Genomic DNA, 17806 nt, shown 5'->3' with positions numbered 1-17806 from the left:
TGAGAACCAATACAAAGCTGGGGCCCTCAGAGGGGGAGAACAGATTAGAAAAAACATTAGCCCACTGGCACATAGTGACAATAAAAAGCCCTAAAGTGGGAGGAAAACAGCATCTCCTCTAATAATGTGTGATCACAGATTATTTCAGATTTGAATTGTACTACTACATGGTCTGAAGATCCCCAAGCCAAAAATTTAACACAAAAAGTAGTCCCAGGCTGGCAATAAGCCTGCAACATCTGGCGGAAATACAGAACTCTGAAGAGATCTACCCTTAGCCACGGCACAAAGGATTCCTACAAATAAAGTTCTGTTGGCCGGGCGCGGTGGCTCATGCCTGTAATCCCAGCACTTTGGGTGGTTGAGGTGGGCAGATCATAAGGTCAGGAGTTCGAGACCAGCCTGGCCAACATAATGAAACCCTGTCTCTAATAAAAATACAAAAAAATTAGCCAGGCATGGTGGCGGGCGCCTGTAATCCCAGCTACTCCGGAGGCTGAGGCAGGAGAATTGCTTGAACCCGGGAGGCAGAGGTTGCAGTGAGCCGAGATTGTGCCATTGCACTCCAGCCTGGGTGACAATGAGAGACTCTGTCTCAAAAAAAAATTAATAAAAATAAAATAAATTGGCCGGGCGCGGTGGCTCAAGCCTGTAATCCCAGCACTTTGGGAGGCCGAGACGGGCGGATCACGAGGTCAGGAGATCGAGACCATCCTGGCGAACACGGTGAAACCCCATCTCTACTAAAAAATACAAAAAACTAGCCGGGCGAGGTGGCAGCGCCTGTGGTCCCAGCTACTCGGGAGGCTGAGGCAGGAGAATGGCGGGAACCCGGGAGGCGGAGCTTGCAGTGAGCTGAGATCCGGCCTCGGCACTCCAGCCTGGGCGACAGAGCGAGACTCCGTCTCAAAAAAAAATAAAAAATAAAAATAAAATAAATAAATAAAGCTCACAATCCAAGATATAAAAATGTATGCAAAACTACTTTGGGAGGCCGAGGCAAGCGGATCACGAGGTCAGGAGATCGAGACCATCCTGGCTAACATGGTGAAACCCCATCTCTACTAAAAATATAAAAAATTAGCCAGGCGTGGTGGCAGGCACCTGTAGTCCCAGCTACTCAGGAGGCTGAGGCAGGAGAATGGTGTGAACCCGGGAGGCAGAGCTTGCAGTGAGCCAAGATAGCACCACTGCACTCCAGCCTGGGCGACAGAGCGAGACTCATCTCAAAAAAAAACATATATATATACACACATATATATATATACACAAAACTAATCCATTACAAACAAGACAAATTCAACAAATAGCAGGATAAGACCCCCTGAAAAAAAAATCCCTAAGATACAAGCATATTTCAAATGATTAAAGCCAAAAAGAAAGAATTAAAAACACAAGAAAAGAACATTACCAAACAAGAGATAGTAACAGGCAGATAAAACTTGTAGAAAAATAGTTATTGAAATAAAAAACTCAACAGATGGGTCACAAAGAGAGGAGACCAAGTTAAAGAGGAAATTGATAAACTAGAGAATAGATCTGAGAAAATTAACCATCAAAGTGCTTCTACAAGAGAAAACATGGAAATGAAAAATGAGAAAGAAGCTTGGGAAGAAAAGAATGGAGGTGAGGAAATATTTAAAGGGATAACCAAAAATTTTCTATATAAGACTGATTAAAGATACAAAATTTCGGCCAGGCGCAGTGGCTCATGCCTGTAATTCCAGCACTTTGGGAGGCCGAGGCAGGCAGATCACGAGGTCAGGAGATCGAGACCATCCTGGCTAACACAGTGAAACTCCGTCTCTACTAAAAATACAATTAGCTGGGTGTAGTGGCACGCGCCTATAGTCCCAGCTACTTGGGAGGCTGAGGCAGGAAAATCGCTTGAACCTGGAAGGCGGAGGTTGCAGTGAGCCGAGATCATGCCACTGCACTCCAGCCTGGGCAACAGAGCGAGACCCTGTCTCAGAAAAAAAAAAAAAAAAAAAAAGATACAAAATTTCCAGATAAGAAGAAGCCCACACCTAGGTACATTGTATGAAACTGCAGAATAACAAAGGCAAAAAGATTTTTAAATATGTTCCAGTTGGGAAGACTGACAATTAACAAGCAAAATTAGAATTTCACTAGCAGTAATAAGCTCCATGAGGATAATAAAACAGGATAATGAGACAAAGAGTTTAGATAGGGTGGTCAGGAAAGGCCACTCTGAGTAGGTGACATCTGAGTCGAGCCCTGACTGCTGAAAAAGAGCCAGCTTAACCAGACCTGTGAGAACAGTGTAAGGAGCCAGCTTAACCAGACCTGTGAGAACAGTGTAAGGAGCCAGCTTAACCAGACCTGTGAGAACAGTGTTCCAGGAAGAGGAAATATCAAATCCATGCAAAAACACCAGAGCAGAAACGAACTTGGTGTGCTCAAGGAAGAGAAAGCAGACTCGTGTAGCTGACTACAGTGATCTCAGGGAAAGCAGTGTGAAAGAAGAGCTAAGAATTCAGCTGAGGTCAGACCTCATAGGCTTTGTATAACAATTAAAATAATCTCCAGGCTGGGCACAGTGGCTCATGCCGGTAATCCCAGCACTTTGGGAGGCCGAGGCAGGCGGATCACCTGAGGTTGGGAGTTTCAGACCAGCCTGGCCAACATGGCAAAAACCATCTCTATTAAAAATATTTAAAAATTAGCCAGGCGTGGTGGTGTGCACCTGTAGTCCCAGCTACTCAGGAGGCTGAGGCACAAGAATCACTTGAACCCAGGTGGCGGAGGCTGCGGTAAAACGAGATTGTGCCACTGCACTCCAGCCTGAGAGGAGAGCCAGACTCTGTCTCAGTAAAAAATAAATAATAAAATAAAATAATCTCCAAAGTACCACAGTTTGTAAATTCGCTGTTGGTTTTGGCTAGTCCCTCCCTTAGGCTATGGTGGAGACTTGAATAAATATAAAAATATTTTTGGCCAGGCGCGTTGGCTCACGCCTGTAATCCCAGCACTTTGGGAGGCTGAGACGGGCGGATCACGAGGTCAGGAGATTGAGACCATCCTGGCCAACACGGTGAAACCCCGTCTCTACTAAAAATACAAAAAAAATTAGCTGGGCGTAGTGGCAGGCACCTGTAGTCCCAGCTACTCAGGAGGCTGAGGCAGAAGAATGGCGTGAACTCGGGAGGTAGAGCTTGCAGTGAGCCGAGATCGCGCCACTGCACTCCAGCCTGGGCGATAGAGCGAGACTCCGTCTCAAGGAAAAAAAAAAAAAAGAAAAAGAAAAAGAAAGTTAAGATCACATTCTCCCTAATAGTATTGGTTTTTTGTTTTTGTTTTTTGTTTTTTTTTTCTGAGACAGGGTCTCGCTCTGTCGCCCAGGCTGGAGTGCAGTGGCAAGATCTCGGCTCACTGCAACCTCCACCTCCCAGGTTCCAGTGATTCTCCTGCCTCAGCCTTCTGAGTAGCTGGTACGTCAGGCGTGCACCACCACACCCGGTTAATTTTTTGTATTATTAATAGAGACAGGGTTTCACCCTATTGGCCAGGCTGGTCTCGAACTCCTGACCTCAGGTGATCCACCCACCTTGGCCTCCCAAAGTGCTGGGATTACAGGCATGAGCCACTGCACCTGGCCACTATTGGTTTTCTCCGACTGTTTAAAGAGTTGAGGGAAATAAATATAATTGTTCAAGGGCACACGTTTTCAAACTGGGTGGAAGGAGAATACCGAAGGGCTGAGGATGAAGAAAGTAAGCTCATGAAGGGGGATGATGCAGCAGGAGTCCTGGCCTATTGCTTCCTATGTGTTAGTGTGTTAGCCTAGTCTCCCTTTTTTTTTCTTTTCTCTTGAGACAGGGTCTCACTCTGTCACCAAGGCTACAGTGCAGTGGCACGATCATAGCTCACTGCAGCCTCAACTTCCCAGGCTCAAGTAATCCTCCCACCTCAGCCTCCCAAGTAGCTAGGACCACAGACACATGCCACCACACCCAGCTAATTTTTTTATTGTTTGTAGAGACAGGATCTCACTATGTTGCTCAGGCTGGTCTCAAACTCTGGGCTCAAGCGATTCTCCTGCCTCAGCCTCCAATAGTGCTGGGATTTCAGGCGGGAGCCACTGTGCCCAGCCTAATCTCCCTTTCTTTGATGGTAGGGTTGTCATGTACTACTTTCGTATCCTTTCTAGTATATACCATACCTGATAATTATTCCATAAGCTTTGGCTAAAAGAGCTCAATTCCATCCTTCCCCATAAAGGACAAGCTATTACTAAGAAGTTAACCAAGACTTTGTCTTACATGCAATGGGACACTAGGAATGGATTTTTATGCTGTTTGGCTGAATTCAGTAGTTTTCCAAAAGAACAAATAGCCTGGGCTACATGGGCAGGTTCCCCTAACCAACCCAGTAAATCTTGTCTGATAAGGTTCAGCCTCATCTCTCAGATCTGATAGTGTGGTTTACTCCTTAAGGGCTCTGGACTCCAGCTCCCTGGGCTCAAGAGGACCCAGTCCCCCATCCTTTAGCTATAGAGTACCCTAAAGAGTAAAGCCAAAGACTGGAGCTTGTGACCAATGTGAGAAAAGCCTGGAATCAAAAGAGGTGGCTGCGGCTTCAAGATGAGCCCACAGTGTCACGGTCCCCAAAGGGGAGTCCCAGGGATAGTAGTGGGGACAACAGGGGTTCATTGACTTCAACCCACAGGGCATCCTGTAACAATTTGGTCTGGGGCCTCCCAAAGACTAACTGTAGCCAAGAATCTGAGGAAGGGCAATACAGTGAATCAGGACAATAAGGGCATCTTACAAATAAGTGAATTTGCCCCCAAATAACAATGAACATGCTTAGACAACAAATGCAACAAAATAGGGATGTGTTTCCCAAAAGTGTGGTCCATGGGCCCCAAATCATCTGAAGTGTCAAGAATGTAGATAGACTGAGACCCTCTGGGGGCAGGGACTGAAAATCCACCTTTTAAAACACACTCCCCTGGTTATGTTTATGTATTTTCAAGCTTGAGAACCACTGCCCTGGATCTGAAAAGAACATACAATAAACAGTTCCTGCTCTCTAAACATGAAATAGACTCATATTCTTTTTCTAGAATCCCAAACGTGTCCCAACACAGTTACCCACAAGAGTACCTACATAGAATCAAGGCACATTATTTATACTGTCTATGCCTCATTCCACTAAAACATATAATAGATCATACATACATATTTTAAAAAGAACTGACATGTTAGCTACGCTCCCATCCACACCAGTACTTACTGCCAAAGCTACACTGCAACTACATCCTCATTAAACAGCCCCCAAACAGAGCAGCTAGCAAAAAAAATTAAAATCCATTTCCTGTGTTGCATTAGGAACCTGAATAACAAATTCAGAAAAAGCTACTTGACCCTGGTAGGAAAATCCCAGAGCAAAAATCGGAAGTTGCAACATATCCCATGGTTTTATTAAGGTCTACTTGTCAATGTCCCGGGGCATGCAGGCCTGTGGTGTCTGGCAGGCTACAGAAGAACAGGACCCTGGTTCATGGACCACTCTTTCACCCCTGGACACTCGGAAGGAAAAGCAGTCCCCAGGAATCCCTCATCACTGGCCTCTTCTGCTAGAGTACGTCCATTGAGAAGCATGGCTTCTTTAGCAAGGGCTGGGGCAGACAGCTGAGGGCTGAAACAGCAGGTAGCATGCAGCGGCGCAGGTGAGTAGCAGGTGGCACTCAGGCAGAGCAGGGGGGCAGTTTAGCCTACTGTCATCCACTCATAGTTGGTGCGATGAAGTAGGTCCTTTTCTTCCCACAGTTGTATCACTGCCTCTTCCCTCTTAAAAGTGGAGATTGCACTAGTGGCCCTGAAGCCCCAGTGGGCCCACTAATGAGTTTTATGCCTACATGGCACCGTTGTTTTTCAACTTTTAAAAAGTGGGCTGGGTCAGCTGGGCGTGGTGGCTCACGCCTATAATCCCAGCACTTTGGGAGGCTAAGCCAGGTGGATCACCTGAAATCGGGAGCTCGAGACCAGCATGACCAACATGGAGAAACCCTGTCTTTACCAAAAATACAAAATTAGCCAGGTGTGGTGGCGAATGCCTGTAGTCCCAGCTACTCGGGAGGCTGAGGCAGGAGAATCGCTTAAACCCTGGAGGCGGAGGTTGCAGTGAGCCGAGATCACGCCATTGCACTCCAGCAGGGGTGGGCAACAAGATCGAAACTCTGTCTCAAAAAAAAAAAAAAAAAGTGGGCTGGGGCCTGGTACAGTGGCTCACGCCCGTAATCCCAGCACTTTGGGAGGCCGTGGCAGGCAGATTACCTGAGGTCAGGAGTTCAAGATCAGCCTGGCCACCATGGTGAAACCCCATCTCTACAAAAATACAAAAATTAGCCGGGCATGATGGCAGGTGCCTGTAATACCAGCTACTTGGGAGGCTGAGGCGGAAGAATCACTTGAACCTGGAGGCGGAGGTTGCAGTGACCTGAGATCGTGCCATTGCACTCCAGCCTAGGCAACAGAGTGAGACTCTGTCCCCAACAACAACAACAAAAAAGTGGGCTGGGTGCAGTGGGTCAGGCCTATAATCCCAGCACTTTCGGAGGCTGAAGTGGGAGGACTGCTTGAGCCCAGGAGTTTGAGACCAGCCTGGGCAACAAAGCATGACCTCGTCTCTATTAAAAATGAAAAATACTAGCCAGGCATGATGGCAGGCACCTGTAGTCTTAGCTACTTGGGAGGTTGAAGCAGGAGGATCACTTGAGCCCAGGAATTCAAGGTTGCAGTGAGCTGTTAACTGCACTCCAGCCTGGGCAACAGAGTGAGACCATGTCTCAGAAAAAAAAAAAAAAAGTGGAACTGACGGTCAACATTTTAAAATGAGAGAAATTCATACAAAAATCCGGATTTCCAGTTTCTTTAGAAAAATCAAGAACCACATTCACAAAGGGCCGTAAGAGGCTGGGCAGAGATGTATGTGGGCTCCAGCTTCTCCAGTCTACACAGTCCCATCCCCTGCCCCATCCCTACTGCCCAATAATCCCATTTGCTTGACTCAGTCACGCCACTGGCTGGCCCCTGCGGGCACCTGACTGTCACTTCCTGCTCTAAAGTTTAGTAGTAACCTTGAAGTTAAGGCAGGCTAAAGACACCTAAATACAAGCAGCAGACATCTGAATTCTCTACACTATGGCTCAAGCAGCATCTTAATTAAATACATGTCAAATAGGAACCTGGATAAAGAAGAGGGGCCCTTCTCCACTGCATGATGGGAACACCTGTGGATAATCTAGAAAAATCTCCTACCACAACAGCATGGGGAAGACAACCAGTTCTGCCCAGTGACTGTGTATATCAACCACTGACCTAGGTGTTTTTACCTACATTACCTTTTTATAGGAAACAGGTTCAGAGTGATCATACAGCTGGGAAAAATGTCCAGGACCTAAAACCCAAAATTTAGTGGAAGGAATTTAATGCTTAGGGTTACCCTAAACTTTCATGCTAGATGCTGACAGGCACAAAAATGACAGATAAGATATGAAATTTGCCTTGGAGGGTACTTTGTAATAACTAAGCTGTTAGGTTTAAAAAACCTAACAAACCTAACAAACTTTTTAAAGTTTATTTCAATTCTTGTTGCTACAAAGCTTCCTGAAATATTCAAGTTCACCTTGTTCCTTCATAAGTACAATCTAATCAATAGAATGTGTTCTTTATTTAATGATCTGTAATGTGGCAAAGCCTCGGGGTAATCATTTCAAGCAGGGAAGATGCACAAACATGTAAATACGTGTATATAATTAAAATACACAGGCCGGGCGCGGTGGCTCAAGCCTGTAACCCCAGCACTTTGGGAGGCTGAGATGGGTGGATCACGCGGTCAGGAGATCGAGACCATCCTGGCTAACACGGTGAAACCCCGTCTCTACTAAAAAATACAAAAAACTAGCCGGGCGAGGTGGTGGGCGCCTGTAGTCGCAGCTACTCGGGAGGCTGAGGCAGCAGAATGGCGTGAACCCGGGAGGTGGAGCTTGCAGTGAGCTGAGATCTGGCCACTGCACTCCAGCCTGGGCGACAGAGCGAGACTCTGTCTCAAAAAAAAAACAAAAACAAAAACAATTAATATACATTTACATAGAGCTCTCGAACTTTTTTTTTTTTTTTGAGACAGTCTCACTCTGACTCCCACTGTAGGCTGGAGTACAGTGGTGTGGTCTCAGCTCACTGCAACCTCCACCTCCTGGGTTCAAGCAATTATCATGCCTCAGCCTCCTGAGTAGCTGAGACTACAGGCGCATGCCACCATGCCCAGCTAATTTTTGTGTTTTTGGTAGAGGCAGGGTTTCGCCATGTTGGCCAGGCTGATCTCAAACTCCTGACCACAGGTGATCTACCCACCTTGGCCCCCCAAAGTGCTGGGATTACACGTGTGAGCCACCGCACCCTGCCCTCTTGAGCTCTTCAAATATCTTTTAAAAGTCAGCCTCTCATTTGAGCCTGCCAGCCAGTTGCCTGCAAGACACTCTGCAGTGAGACCCTTTTTAATGTGACCCTTTGTCCAAGGTAGAAGTAAACAGTTCCCCTGAACAACTTAGAGAACTGCAAGGGGGCCAGGTGTGGTGGCTCATGGCTGTAATCCCAGCACTTTCAGAGGCTGAGGCAGGCGGATCACAAGGTCAGGAGTTCGAAACCAGCCTGACCAACATTGTGAAACCCTGTCTCTACTGAAAATACAAAAATTAGCCAGGTGGTGGCGGGCACCTGTAATCCCAGCTACTCAGGAGGCTGAGGCAGAAGAATTGCTTGAACCCGGGAGGTGGAGGTTATAGTGAGCTGAGATTGTGCCACTGCACTACAGCTTGGGCGACAGAGCAAGACTCTGTCTCAAACAAACAAACAAACAAAAGAAATGCATGGGGCTAGGTGCAGTGGCTCCTGCCTGTAATCCCAGCACTTTGGGAGGTAGAGGTAGGAGGACTGCTTGAGCCCAGGAGTTGCCAGACCAGCCTAGGCAACATGGCAAGATTGTCTCTTCAAAATATAAGAAATTAGCTGAGTGTGGTGCCATGCACTTAAGGTCCCAGCTACTGGGGAGGCTGAGGTGGGATGATCACTTGAGCCTGGGAAGTGGAGGCTGCGGTAAGTTATGATCATGCCACTGTGCTCCAGCCTGGGTGACACAGTGAGACTCTGTCTCAAAAGAAAAAAAAAAAAAGAACTGCAAGGGTCTCTGAAGAGGTGCTACTGCCCCCCTATCTTATAAAGAAATGAATGACACTTAGACCTAAGATTGAATATGACAGAATCGGGACTGTCAAAACCCTGATCTTCTGATTTTGATTCCTTATCCTTTCTGTAACTGGGCTCCAGCTCAACAGTCTTTACTGTATCTTGAAAATAGCTCTTAGTCAAATAGAATATCCACTTCCTCGCCTCGAAAGAAGAAAGAAGTATAGTTTTCAAAAGGATCTGAAATATTGAAGGTACAAGTTAATTTGTTGCTGATGTGCTTAAGAAGAGATTTGCCAGTTTCATTTGAGAAAGGCATATGCCACATCTCATTCCTCATTATAAGCATAATTCTAAATTTAACACCCTTTTTTTTTCCCTCAGCAGTTCCACCTCACTGCAGCAGACCCTGCTGGGAGCAAAGATCGTAATGGGACTTGCCTTGTGTGGTTGTCTGTCTTGGGACCAGCACCAGAGATGTATTGCCAGCAAAAAGTTCACCACTGCTCAAGGGAACTGTTTACTTCTAACTCTGACAAGGAGTCACATTTACAAGGGTCTCACTGCAAACAGGCACAGGATAAAAGGATCTTCAGAATCCAGAGGCTGTGTCTCCAAAAGACAGAAAAACTTTAAAGAAACAAGAACTTTTAGAACTCTAAGAGTTTGGACTTGAAGATTAAAATAGACTTCGGTGATTTAGAAAATGGGGACCGGGTAGACGTCAGTATGTTACTAATGATAGATTACAATAAACATTCCGCCTCAGCCTCCCAAGTAGCTGGGACCTTAGGTGCACAGCACCATATCCAGCTAATTTCTTATACCCACAGCAATAGGTACCTGGCTTCAAATATGGGCTACTACTAAAATAACTATGCCTAATTGTTCCTTAAGTTGTATGTATAAAGTCATTTGGGTACTACTGAGATCCTGTCCTCCTCGGGGGTGGTAATCCAGGTTATTTGAGTAAGAGATGAAACGTCAGTTCCATCCAACTTTTCACATGGGCTTGGTCATATCCATATTTCAGATGGGCTTGGTCATATCTACTGGCCCACAAAAAATGACTCTGTACCTGTCATTGATAAGACAGAGTACCTGGTGATTAGTGGGACAACCAATGTCAAAATTCTAAATTTCTGGGCAGATAATGAACACACATTGCTTAGAAAGCAGCAGGAAAGGTCTACCCATTTCCCCTTTATTAAAACAATATGGTACTTCTTCCCTCAGCCCTGTGACTCCTGCTTCCCAAGCAAAATGGACTACTATGAGTCTGATTTCTACCCCAAGGTTTCTCCACCTTAGCTCTACCGACATTTGGAATCAGGTAATTATTTGTTGTACAAGACTGAACTGTACATTGTAGGATGTTTAGCAACATCCCTCGCCTCTGTTAACTAGGTATGCCAGTAGCAACTTCCCACTCCTCTCACTGTGACAGCTAACAATGTCCGAACACTGCCAAATGTCCTCTACGGGGGAAGGGCAAAACTGTCCCTAGTTTAGAACCCCTGTTTTAGCCAAACTGCCCACAATATTTTGTGCAGAACTGTGTTTTAGCTAGTCTTGTTCCCTGACTGCTTCACAGACTCCCTGCCACCACCCCACTCTAAATTCCCCGTGAGCAGGGCTGATGTCAGTCTCACAAGCATACCTATCCTGGCCAAAAACCCTTCACAAAGTCCTGAACCTGGTGACCACTGAGTCAAGTAACCATAGGAGCTAGTCGTCCCTCGTGCCTCTTAGCTACACGATACAAGCAGCAGCATGAAGGGGTCCTCCAAAGCCTAAGGCAAGGCTGTGGGTGTGTGATTTTCACATGACCAGTGCAAGACTGAACCGTGGCTCTCTGGCCATGGCGCTCTCATCCTGGTTTACAGTAACCCAGCACAAGCTGAGCCTGGCTCATGAATCTGGAACCTTACAGAGAGACGCAGGAATGACTAGGTTCTATTTGTGCTGGCGGTCCGCCCCAGCCTGTCCTAACCTCCCTACGGCACTCCAGAACCACACCCAGAGAGGTGGGAAATCACAGGTATTCACACCACTGCCTGCCTGGTGGGTAACAAGGGATTTCAAACCCTCGATGGAAACCACAAGATCAATTGGACGGTATTTGAAACCACATCAAGACCATGCGTCACAGTTGGGAGATCCTTAAGTCTTATGTGTTAGGCAAGAAAACCAAGCAATAATAAATAATACTCTGGCCTCCTTGATGCAATGCCCGAGGAAACCAAAGTCTTATGTGCAATACAGTCCCGGCAAACCCTGAGCCACTTTCAGGAAAAGAAGTCAGTGTGTCACACTCCAGCCATACCCAAAGCCAAGTCTCCTTCTCTGCACTGCCCCTCCCCTCGCAGGATTTTATCACCATTTCCAGCAACCAGCAATAGAAGCCTCTTGTGAGGTCTGGGGTTCAAGTTCAGATGAGCCCTGCCCAGAGAAACAATGGTTACAGGGGGGCACAGATATGGCTCAGGCCCCTGTATCTGTGCCCCTCTGTTACCATTCTCAGGGCTCTTTCAACCCACTGTTGCTGCAAATTAGCAAGAAATAAGAGTCAAGAAACCCTAGGAAAGAAGAGGTAAGAAACTAGTATCTTACTGGTGCTAAGGAATTAGGGCAGAAGAAGGAATTTCAAAGCATTTTTTTAAATAGCCCTAACGTATTCTGTTTTCCTGGACTAAAATTTACCTCTTCAAGGAAAAGGGGTGGGAGGGGGCGGGTCAAACTCATGGGCTGTCACTGGAGGAAGTGACTGTTTTCTTTGGCTCCATCCTGGATAATGTTTCAAAATCAGCAGCCACAGCCTCTTTTCCACTAAGTTACTGTCCAGTACACTGCTTTCTCTTTGCTCTGATAACAGAGATGTAATGAAAAACAAGCCACATTCCTTAAAAAAAATAAAAAGCAGCTTCTTTCAACAGAAATGGTTGAGGGTTCAAAAATTAACCTGAGGCCAGGCACCGTTGCTCACATCTGTAATCCCAGCACTTTGGGAGGCCAAGGCAGGTGCATCACCTGAAGTCAGGAGTTCGAGACCAACCTGGCCAACATGGTAAAACTCCATCTTTCCCAAAAATACAAAAATTAGCCGAGTGTGGTGGCAGGTGCTACCAGCTACTTGGGAGGCTGAGGCACGAGAATTCCTTGAACTCGGGAGGTGGAGGTTGCAGTGGGCCAAGATCGCACCACTGCACTCCTGTCTGGGCGACAGAGTGAGAGCCAGACTCCATCCCTCCCCCTACCCACACAAAAAAAATTAACCTGAAAGGGCTTGCGGAAGCACCACCTTTCTCACCTTTGGTGACAGTACAGAAATGAGGTGTTCTGTGGAGTTGTCACAAGACTTTTACAAATCAGTTTAGATAAGGATTCTGGCTTCAACTTTTGGTAGCACAAACAAGTGTCACCTTGGTGTTTGCTGCTACATACAACTAGTTCCCTTCCAAGCAAGATCTTGCTTAATTTGTCCTCAACCTGGTAGAAACAGATGGTGCCCGAGGGGAACAGCAACTGGTAGTCAACATTCAGTCCTCTGCTGTGCACAGAACAGGCAGGGAGGAGGAGGCCTGCAGCAGACTGTGGATATGGGTACCAAGCCAGAACAACGGGCAGGAGGCAGACAGACACCAAGAAGACCTGCACTCCAGGCCCCTCCTGCCACACATTAGCCCTGGGTTCTGGAACAGATCACTTCCCCCTGGGTTTCAGTTTCCTTACAGCAAAAAGGAGATAAGACCTCCTCCCTCATGGGTGGCCACTGTGGTGAAATAATAAATACCCCAAGTCAATGCTGGCTAACATTCAGCAGTTGAGGGGTTAAATTGGAAGCCGGCAATTCCCCTCCTTCCCTCTCTGCAGTCATGGCTCCCACCCTGCAGCTTTAGCTGGCTATCACATAGCCTTTCCAGTGCTCTCCTTGTGAGACTCTAAAGCCACTTCCTATGCCCAGGGAGTAAGTACCATGCAACAATCTAGTTGCCTTGTCACATTCAGCATCAGCCCAGGGACCAGCTCACCCTTTCAAAAACACACACAGCCCCTTGGGCCAGGAGTTGCCCCCTGTGCTCTTTCCATGACAAATTCCAACCCGGGCAAGGGACCCTTAGAGGGTTTTGATGGATATTATTCATTCCCAGTATCAGGGACCATCCCATGTCATTGGTGTGGACAACTGGGAGAACAATGGGTCTTTCCTACTGAGAAAGGCAATACTCCAAGATGCAAGATGTAAAATTAGTGTCTCAATGGATCTAGCCTGCATTCCGTCAACTAGAACTTACCACCCACTGGTCCTTCCACACACCTAGCACCTACACTGCAACGACTGATACTACTGGACTGGACTGTGGGAAAGGCCACCTCCAGAAGGGTTGCCTCTTCACACCTCTGAACTGCGGCATTCTATTCTTTTCTTATGTCATTTGCCACCACCTGCAGAATGTCCTCATTACCTGTGCACTTATTCTACTTTCCCTACCTGACTGTAAATCCCTTGAGGGCAGGGATGGAGTTTATATCTCTTTGTATCCACAATATGCTTTGGGTAGAACAGGTGCACAGTACTTTTCAGCTGCTGAGTGTTGCTCCTAAGAAACGCATCGGCCTTACCCAATCAATACCTTCTGGATAAACATGAAATAGAAGTCATTCAAATCATGACTAAGAACATTCTGTTGCAATACTGTTCTCCGAAAATTAGTAATCCCTTTGTTAGGTACACATAATGGAACTTCTCTTAATCAGAAAACCTATTTTCTCATCTTGTCAGACAATAAAGGGATAGCAGCCGGGCGTGGTGGCTCATGCCTGTAATCCCAGCACTTTGGGAGGCCAAGGCAGGCAGATCACGAGGTCAGGAGATCGAGACTATCCTGGCTAACACGGTGAAACCCCGTCTCTACCAAAAATACAAAAAAAATCAGCCGGGAGTGGTGGCGGGCGCCTGTAGTCCCAGCTACTCAGGAGGCTGAGGCAGAAGAATGGCGTGAACCCGGGAGGCGGAGCTTGCAGTGAGCCGAGATGGCGCCACTGCACTCCAGCCTGGGCGACAGAGCGAGACTCCATCTCAAAATAAATAAATAAATAAATAAAGGGATAGCATGCCCAATTGTGTGTTATATCTAAAATTTGGTATATAGTACCATACCCAAAAAGTTCAGCAGGTGACTATGTTCCTCTGAGCTTTGGCTCATCTAAGCACAAAAAGAGCATTTTTTTGGTCAACACTGTAGCTTCTGTGACCTGTCTGACTGTCCCTTGCATGAAAGGACTAATACATCCTACAGTTTATCTGCCCTTTACAGACACTGAAATCATGCCATGCTCATTATTAGACAGAAGGGCCCTGAGGTCTTCCTCCTTCTTGGTATCCATAAAAGACACCCATACCTGGTGAACTAAGGTCCTTATCTTGCCTCAGGCAAATTCAATGCCAAGACTCAACAGATGAATGACAGTTTCCCTTGTCATCTGCAGGAGAAAACAAAAACAACTCTCCCAACCTGATCTGTCCGGAATGCTCTTTCCCCAACTCATATGTCTGGTAAACTCTCCTACTCATCCTTCAAGAGTCAGATCAGATATCAGCTTCTCAGGAAAGCCTCCCCTAGCCTGATTCAGGTACGTGCCCCCACGCTGTGCTCTCCCAGTCCCTGGGCGTTCCTCTGTTGTCGTCTCAGCACACTGGCTTGTAATTACTTCCATGCCGCCCAACTCTGGAGGACAGTCTCTCAAAGTGTGACCAGAAACAACCTGGGTCAGAAACACCTGGGGAACTTCACAGAAATGCATATTCCAGGGCCCTGGCCCAGACATAAAGAATCTACATTTTTTTTTGGCCAGGCTTGGTGGCTTACGTCTATTATCCCAGCATTTTGGGAGGCTGAGGCAAGCGGACCAATTGAGGTCAGGAGTTTGAGACCAACCTGGCCAGGCATGGTGAAACCCCATCTCTACTAAAAATACCAAAAAAATTAGCCAGGCGTGGTGGCACATGCCTGTAGTCCCAGCTACCTGGGAGGCTGAGGCAGGAGAATGGCTTGAATCGGGGAGGTGGAGGTTGCAGTGAACCGAGATCGTGCCACTGCACTCCAGCCTGGGAGACAAGAACGAGACTCAACAAGAATGATTTTTTTTTTTTTTTTTTTTGAGACGGATTCTCGCTCTTGCCACCCAGGCTGGAGTGCAATGGCGGGGCCTCTCAGCTCACTGCAACCTCCGCCTTCCAGGTTTAAGCGATTCTCCTGCCTCAGCCTCCTGAATAGCTGGGATTAAGGGGTAAGCAGCATCTTATCTCCTACCTAGGCAGGCTAGAAAGAAACATGCCCCAAGGAGAACAATGCATTAATCATACTCTATTCTCAGACATCAAGCCGCACAGTCTAGGTAGTGAGAAAAACCCAGGATTTGGGAAAGACTCAAGTTAAAAAACAGCAACAAAAATCTTCAATTACCCTTTGTCTAGACAACTGAGCAATGCTGGGCAAATGGCTTAACTTCTCTAAGCCTCAGCATGCACCTCTGTACAAACAGAATAATCCTACCACATAAGACACAGGATTACGAGGAAAAAATAATCATATGGATTAAGGGGAAAAAATAAATCAAAGTACATACATATGTATGATAAAGATTAATTTTCTGTGTGTGTGTGTGCGTGCATTATGTGTCATTTTTTCTTAGAATTATCACCAAGTGATCTTTAGAAGGCTGGTTTCTACATGGCTCCAATAAAGAACATAGTTACACTGTCTGACACAAAATACTAGAAATATACAATATATGTAACTACTCCAAGATTGCACAGGCAAGGTTTGAGTCACAGAAGCCCAGGGCAGGAAAGGCCTTCAGAGGTCTTCTAAATTCTGCCTGCCACCAGGCAACTGTTCAGACACAAGAGCTAAAGGTTCACCTGCTGTTGATCCTCTCAGATGCTCCCCACAACCACCATCCCAACCCTTCACTCTCTTTGAAGAGTTTAATCAAATGCTACCCACTGCTTCATTCTCTCACTACATGTCCAAGTAACTGGACACAAGCCCTCGCCCTCTTGCCACCTCAGTATATAAGATTAACAGGATCTTGGTAGAGTAAGAGGTGGCCTCCCAGCTGTACGTCACTGCACAATGGCAGTCACTGACTACAGATGCAAGAGCTCACTCCCCTCGCTATGGGCTCCCGCCCAGCACAACTGGCTCCTGTCAAGGTATCAGTCCCTTCGCTTCTCATTTCCTGCACCCCTGCAGTGGTGCATCCTTTGGGAATTAGTAGATCAAAATAAGAGTTATGTCTACTCTCTACCAGCCAAGGTGCAAACATTTCACATACATTCTTTCGTGGAATCCCCGTGCAACCTCACAGATGAGGTTCAGAGCAGTTAAGGGCCTGCCCAAGACCCCAGGGAAGCTGGGATATGAATGCAGGTCTTTCCAGCTCCCAGCCCACTCTTTCTACCCTGTTAGGCAGTTTTCGCCCTCTCAGCCTGCTGACACAGCATGAGACGTTTCGTCCAGCTTCATCCTATTTCCAACACTGCTCGAAATCCCCTCCAGGGCTCACTCTGCCCATAGGTTAAAAGGACAGCCTTTCTGGCCAGGCACAGTGGCTCATGCCTGTAATCCTAGCACTTCAGGAGGCCTAGGCGGCCGGATCACCTGAGGTCAGGAGTTCGAGACCAGTCAGGCCAACATGGCGAAACCCTGTCTCTACTAAAAATACAAAACTTAGCTGGGCATAGTGGCACATGCCTGTAATCCCAGCCACTCAGGAGGCTGAGGCAGGAGAATCGCTTGAACCCAGGAGACAGAAGTTACAGTGAGCTAATGCCACTACACTCCAGCCTGGGCAACAGAGTGAACAGGGTGAGACTCCACCTCAAAAAAAAAAAAAAAAAAAAAGGATAGCCTTTCTCGTGGGGCCAGAAGGGATGTTCAGAGTGGTCACCACTCTGCCCATCAGCTGTGTTAATGCAACACTCTGAAGATAACAAGAGCTGTAATGGAAGGTTTGGGGCTTTTCAGAGGAGCTTCCTTTGAACAGAACTGTAGGCAACTCAAAGGAGAGTTGCCCATCTAGCACTTTTCTCAGAGTGAGGGCAACCAGTGGACCCTAGCAGCTCCCCTCTAGGGCTTATGCTGTGAGCTCATCTGTGGCTTTTCCTCACCCAGGAACGGGCAGCAGAGGGTGTGTGCTCCCTCCCCACCCCTTATAGCCAGCAGCTGCTGGTTACAGTTACACATTCCGATACAGACATGCCTCTCAGACGAAGAGGGGGTGGGGGTGTCCGACTCTCAGAAGCCCTGGAACAAATAGTTGGCAACAGCTGTGTTCTCAGCAGACAGCAGTTGGTGGCTTGCTACTGTTCTCTCATTCCACACTGCTTTACCGGCTGGAATGAATGCAGTGTCCCCACTTCAAAGGGCGGCTCACCGAGCAATCAAGTCTCTGCCACAGGGGTTTGTTTGAAAAATCAGTCGGTAAGGCCAAAATGGGGTCAATTCCACACCCCTTCCCCTGAGGTGTCCTGGACGTCCCTCAGCCGCACAGCCCCAGGCACATGCTTGAAAGGAAGAAAGCCTTTC

The 17806-nt window shown here is 47.1% G+C and overlaps 1 protein-coding gene across 2 annotated transcripts in view; it reads right to left on the bottom strand.

Annotated features, from left to right (window-relative positions):
* The window catches only part of WBP1L (WW domain binding protein 1 like), an 81020-nt gene that overhangs the window by 26299 nt on the left and 36915 nt on the right, over positions 1-17806 (bottom strand). The gene's annotated exons all lie outside the window — the stretch shown is intronic.

The sequence above is a fragment of the Theropithecus gelada genome, chromosome 9, assembly GCF_003255815.1.
Source record: "Theropithecus gelada isolate Dixy chromosome 9, Tgel_1.0, whole genome shotgun sequence".
NCBI classification, from domain to species: Eukaryota; Metazoa; Chordata; class Mammalia; order Primates; family Cercopithecidae; genus Theropithecus; species Theropithecus gelada.
Note: the sequence above shows the minus strand (reverse complement) of the source record. Positions and strands in the feature narration are given on the sequence as shown.